The sequence below is a fragment of the Canis aureus genome, chromosome 5 (assembly GCF_053574225.1).
Source record: "Canis aureus isolate CA01 chromosome 5, VMU_Caureus_v.1.0, whole genome shotgun sequence".
In the NCBI taxonomy this organism is placed as follows: domain Eukaryota; kingdom Metazoa; phylum Chordata; class Mammalia; order Carnivora; family Canidae; genus Canis; species Canis aureus.
The window spans coordinates 14574380-14580759 of NC_135615.1; the positions used below are offsets into that span (position 1 = coordinate 14574380).

General features: G+C 50.3%; 1 long non-coding RNA gene across 1 annotated transcript; it reads right to left on the bottom strand.

Moving 5' to 3' along the window:
- Positions 1 to 458: 458 nt before the first annotated feature.
- On the bottom strand, positions 459 to 2101 carry LOC144313335 (uncharacterized). The gene is made up of 2 exons (XR_013379001.1): positions 925 to 2101; positions 459 to 786 (listed from the first exon to the last, which is right to left on the bottom strand). It is a non-coding gene; the product is annotated as an uncharacterized LOC144313335 (long non-coding RNA).
- Positions 2102 to 6380: the final 4279 nt, after the last annotated feature.

Consider the following 6380-nt stretch of genomic DNA (forward strand, 5'->3'; position numbering starts at 1 on the left):
CTCTCTGTGCCTTGGTTTTCTCATCTGTAATATAGAGGCAATGATGGCATCCCTTTTCCAGGTTTGTTGTGAGGATTAAATGAGCTAATACACCTATAGGATTTAGAGCAGTGAGCCTCATGAGCACCACATATGTATTCCCCTTTGCTGGAGACACAGAGTGGCGTAAGCTCCCAGAAAGTAAACCTGCCCAGACTCACCCTGGCCGAAGACTCTTCCTTGCCCAATGTAGGCTCCAACGTAGGCAGCAGCCGCACCCCAAGACACCACCCGTCTCTCCTCCCAGCTCTCCTCCCAGATCCAAGGACCAGCTGGTGCCCAGACACATCCAGCCAGGGGCGGTGTGGGGCAGCATGGCTCTCCCACCTGTCCGGAGCCCAGCACAGCCGGGGAGGAGCCCTCCCTGCCCAGACTGTCCAGCTATACCTGGGCCTAGGCCTGTCAGATCACCCCTTACCTGCAATTTCAAAGTGGTTTATTTTTTCCTTTTGCATTTGGATTCCAGGAATATTTAATGGGGCGTGTTAGAGCAAAACAGCCGTAACTTGCAATCTTTCTCTCAAGATTAAACAGGTGCATAATCCTTCTTTAGCCAAGCCCGTCAGCTGCAGCAGCCTGGGAGCTCCCCATCTGTGTGGGCCTCTGTGGCTGTGCTTTCCTCCTGTCTTCGGGGCTCCCCAAATGCTCTTCCATTCAGGGCCTTCCCAACATTCCCAGCTGTCCTGGCCCAGGGCAAAGCACTGTCTTCCCTCACCATGTTGGGCAAAGCCATCTTAGCTGAGAGAGCTGAAGTAAAAATGAAAAATATTTTTCTGTCAGCAGGTGCTTTGGGCTGAATTCACAAGGATTTTGGAGGTGGGGTGTGGTAAGCCCAGTGGAAGCCACCCCATGACAAGCATGTGGAGCCGTTGAGGTGGGACTCACCCCTGTCCCCTCTGATGTGGCTCTGGCTCCCACGTCAGAGAATATTCCGGCATCTCCTCAGGGACAGCCTGGGAGAGAATGGGCTCAGGCCATGACCCACCTCACGCCACTGGGCCTTGGTGTGGTCTGCCTCCCTGCGGGTGAGGCGGCTGGGCTGGCCCAGTGGCATGCTCTCTGCCACCTCTCTTCTTTCTGGAAGTTTCACAATCATATTCTAATGTAAACAGTGCTGTCAGAGAGTCCAGTGGGCCCTTGGGAATTGCACTGAGCAGTGATTGATGGGCCTGAGGACCCACACCAGTCACACCTCCCGCCTGGCTCCAGCACCGGCCTGTTAGCACAGCCTGACTTGGATCATTTGTCTCCAAGTACCAGGGGATTTTCAAACAGCTGTGGAGTCAACCATTTCAAAAAGGAACACAGTTCTGGTTTGTGGTAAGAATAACACACACCGCATGTGCTCCAGAATCCGGGCCTCGGAATTCCTGGGTGTGATGGCCTTTCCTCTCAGGGCCTGCTGTGTCGCCGCCTCACCTCAGCGCACAAACGGTGATGCCGTTTAGAGCCGCCGTGGGACTCCCACTCGGGGCATGCTGAGGTGGAGGAGTTTTTCCTCTCTTTTCCTTCCCCTGTGACCTCATTTCTGCCGAACTCCAGGGGTGGGAGCCGTGCTTGGCGCCAAAACCTGGGCCAGGAAGGACGTTTCTTTCCACAGATGCAAAACTGTGTTGTGTTCTTCCTCTGTCCTCTCCTTGTCCCTTATCCCTTAGCCTGCGGTGTTAGTACAAGAAAGCCAAGAAGCCAGTGCAGGGAGTCGGCGGGGTGTCCGCGGCCACTTCCCTTCTCCCTCCACAGCCTCCCCGGGAGCCACATAGGGCGGGACGCTTCCTCCCTCCGCGTCCTTCTGCGGGGAGGCAGGCCTCACCCCTGGGAGAGCCGGGAGCGCAGCGTGGGCCCTTGGTCCGGAGAGCGTGGGTTAGCCTTGTGGGCTTCAGGAGGGCTGGTGCCGGCTTCCCAGAGCGGATCATGGAAAAGGCTGGCAATAGATACACAGTAAAGACGCTAAGAGGGAGAAAGAGACCAAGAGAGGGAAGATAGGGTACCGGAGGCCAATGACCAGCCAGACACAGTGGCCCGAGGCGGAGAACAGGAGAGGGAAGTGAGAGGGAGAGCAGAGGCACACAGCCACCCTAGGCAGGAAGGAGACCAAGGCCACGAGGACCCCGGGGCCCCACTGCCTGTCCCACACCCTGGGCCAACCTCTCGGGCTCTTGATGGGCTGGGCCTCCAGGCAGGGCCTGGAGACTGGGACCCCCCCTTTATCTCTTCCAGAACTGCCAACCCAAGTAGAAGGGAAGGGAAGAGAGTCTTCCCAATACATCCTGCCCGCCCCAGGGCTGGCTGGCAGAAAGGGTGCCTCTGAGAGCTGGCACAGCTTCCTGGGCCTCCGTAGTTGTGTCCAACCGGGCAGGAAAATTCTGGAGCCCAGTAGACGGAGCCAAGAGCTCAGGCAGCATGCAGACCAATGTCTTCCAAAGATCCCCTCTTCCCCCTGCCAAGTGATTGGGACACTGAGGGACACTTGGGGGGATGGGAATTCAGGACTAGTAGGTCCAGCAGTGTCTGTGAGATTGGACAGTTTGTGTACTGGGTGTCATGGAGCCCAGCTGGGGTTTAGATTCTTTGTCTGCCTCAGAGCTATCTCTATAGGGAAGAAATTTTAGTCTTGGGGTTGTCAGCCCAGGTACGGTCCTCAAGGATGACATAAGCAGGCCACCCGGGGACACGGGCCACCCTCACTGTGACTCCCCTGCCCACCTTCTCGCCAGGTGACTGACATTCGCTAAGCCCAGATGGTGCTTCCCCCCTCCCATTCTTCCACCTCAACTGCAGTGTGTGAAGCGAGGGCTCCACACTTAAGTATCCCACTCATACATGCATACACGCACCCGTGCACGGACATGTTCACTATAAAAGTAATCATAGCCCCATTACAGAACATTATGAAAACAAACATAGAAGGAAAAAAATCCCAAATCCCTTCATGATCTCACTTAACACAGCAGCTGTGACAATTAGAGGTTTATACCCCTTTTCACATGAAAATGCCAATGTAAACACAGGGAGTAGTTTTACTCTCATATATTTTTGTCCCCTCCTTTTCTCAATATTTTGTTATAAGAATTTTATTTTAATTTTTTATAAGAATTTTAGATGTTGTTGTAGATGTTCGGTTTTCAGTGAAAATGAGAGATTAATATTCCAGGAAATGGATGTACAATGGATAATAGTCACACGTTTCGTTTTGGACATTTAGGTGATTTCTGTGCTTTCCCTTCTTGGCAGTGTAGCTTAGTAACAATTTGAATTTGTTTCTGGGAGAGATGAACCACCAGTTTCACATTCCTCGTGACAGACAAGGGCTACTATCTTTCAACCCCATGCCATTTACCACAAGGGAAACTGTGTGAAGAGAGTGGGTGAGTCGGGGCACCCGGTAGCTCAGTCGGTTAAGTGTCTGACTGTGGATTTCAGCTCAGGTCATGATCTCAAGATCATGAAATCAAGCCCGTGGTCAGGCTCTGAACAGTTTGGAGCCTGTTGGGGATTGTCTCTCCCTCTGCCTCCCCAACGTGCAAGCTCTCTCTCTCTCAAAAAAAAAAAAAAAAAAGAAAGAAAAAAAAAGAAAGAAAGAAAGAAAGAAAGAAAGAGAAAGAGAGAAAGAAAGAAAGAAGAAAGAAAAAGAAAGAAAGAAGAAAGATAAAGAAAGAAAAAGAAAGAAAGAAAGAGAAAGAGTGTGACTGAGTCTGTGCATATTCACGACCACTCCTGGGTTGGCTCAGCCCCTTCTGGTGAGAGGTGTTGCAGATTACTGTGGCATAGGTTTTTTTTTTTTTTAAGATATTATTTATTTATTCGTGAGAGACACAGAGAGAGAGAGGCAGAGACACAGGCAGAGGGAGAAGCAGGCTCCACGCAGGGAGCCTGACACGGACTTGATCCTAGATATCCAGGATCACACCCTGGGCGGAAGGCGGCACCAAACCGCTGAGCCATTGGGGCTGCCCTGTGGCATAGTTTACAAGTCAGCAGATGAATTGTTGGAGTAAAGCAAGTTACTGGTCCACCATTCCCAGTTGGCTGGGCTTTGGAGAAGTGGCCTTAGCTGGGACTGCTGAGAAAAGTTTTAGGGGACATTTGTGGCACTTTTGAAATATATCAGGTGCCTCTCAGTGGGAGACACCTGTCCACTTTCCCACATTACTGAGCAGGAAGCAAAATTACCTTGACAAAAGTGCAGTCAACTCTTCCATGGGGGCGGAGGGGGGGATACTTACTGCCCCTCATTTGCCTGAAACTCCAGGATCCCATGCAAATGTCCCCAAGAGCAGTACTAAGGGCACCCGTGTTGTGGGGGGTACTGGCTGAGCCATGGATTTCTCAACGTCACTTTTTGCTTTAAAGGAATTAAATTCAACAAGGAGATATAATTCCCAGCAATTTTCATTTGTAAATGTGGAAAATTTGAAAAACACAACAATGTAACAATAGAGGACACTATTAGAAACATTTGATTGATATAGGGTTCTATTTGCAATGCATGTTTGTGGGGAAAGCAGGATCCCAATTTTTACTGAAAAAAAAAATGACACACATGCAAGTCTGGAAAGCTAAAAATATACACTTGAATCTAAAAATGTTATTTCTGGATAGTGAAATGATGAGTGAGCTTTATTGTCCTTTTTCTAGCTTAATTATATTTTCTACTTCAATACAGTTAGCACACAATAGTGGTGTAATTGTTAAAAGGTGCTCTTTATAGTACAAAAATATCTTTCATCCACATTTCTATTCACTTCACAAAGCCTTTCATAAGTACTATTGTATTTGGTCATCCCAGCAACACAGGAATAAGTAAAGAACAGTATTAAATAAAATTTATTTAATAAAAATTTGTAAAATAAAATAAAACAAATCTCACACCCCATTTTACAGATGAAGTAGATCATGTGGGGGTTCTCTTTCCGGATGGAGTGCTCTCCATTCCAGGCTGTCAGCTCCCTGGTTCCAACAGCCACTCCTGGGCTGCATTCTGTTTTTTTTGTTTTGTTTTGTTTTTAAAATCAATTTCCTAACTCATTCAATATGGACAAGGGAGCTAAGAACACATCTCTAATCATATCACTGCCCTGCCTAGAGCCTTCAGTGGCTCCTCGTGACTCTAGTGTGGAGGTTCTCAATCCTGGGCATTCCCAGCTGATGATTCCTTATTGTGGGGGGGTCCTGGGTGTTGAAAGGCTATTAGCAGCATCTCTTGACTCTGGGTAGATGCTCATAGCACCCTCCCCACCCCGAACACACACCATTGCATCAACCAGAAAGCCTGCAGACATTTTGTCTCTAGACAAAATTGCACCCAGTTGGGAACCAGCCAAAACCCAGGAGCTGCCACCCAGGCCTCAAGTTAGCTCTGCGTATCCCCCTTGCCAGGGCCCGTCACACGTATTAACCTGGGCATCTGCATCATCCTTCACCTCCACCTTCTTCACTTACCTTCTCCGGCAGGTGAAACCTGCTCTTTGTCCTCTCACAGTCCCCGGGGGCAGGAGGCTTCCTCTGTACCCCCCTAAGCCCTTCCTGCCAGTGGAATTCCTCACCTGCTCAGCAGGGTGAGCTTGGGAGCCCTGTGCTCTGTTCACTTCGGAGCAACCACGTGCCTGGGAAGGGGACACTGCAAATACTTCATAAAATATCTGGGTTAGAAAGAAGGAGAGGAGGTAAAACAGGGCAAAGTTACTCGCATTTTGGTGATCCAGCACTCTAGTTTTTGTTTGTTTGTTTGTTTTTTGGAAAGGTCTGTTTATGCCTGTCAAGTTTTGTTTTGAATTGGAAGAAGACTATGCAAGGGAGTCGCAGCCCAGCTTGTCTCTGGCAACCTGAGAAAGGGGGGGGCGGACATCCAAAGAGCATCCGTAGAGCAGCAGCAGCAGGAGGCAACCCGGGGATGTGACACCCAGTGCACATGGGTGATAACCATGCCCGCCGGGGAGTTGAGAGCAGGGATGCATTGAGCTGGAACATGGGGCTCACCCGGCTGGCCTGGGTGCATAAAAAAGGTTCCGCCCATAGTGATTGAATGAGGTTTTAATCTGACCTGTCGCATCGGTAAGACCCCGTCCAGCAGCCGAGGAAAACAGGTCATGATGTGACCTTGGAGCTTACACTGAGGGATAGCCTTTCTGGTCCAGACCTTCTGAAGGGAGCTGAGAGGACACCCTTCTGCTGGCGGAGGTCCTGCAATTGCATTTTCTACCTGTTCTCTGGGTTATTCCCTGGCTGTCAGGGCTTTCTCCCAGGTTCCTGGACCCTTCCTGTCCCCTGGGCTGCGGACTGGCTGCTGAGGCAGTGGGCCAGCTGCAGGTGCCTGCTGCGGACAAGGCTTCCAGGAGAGGTGG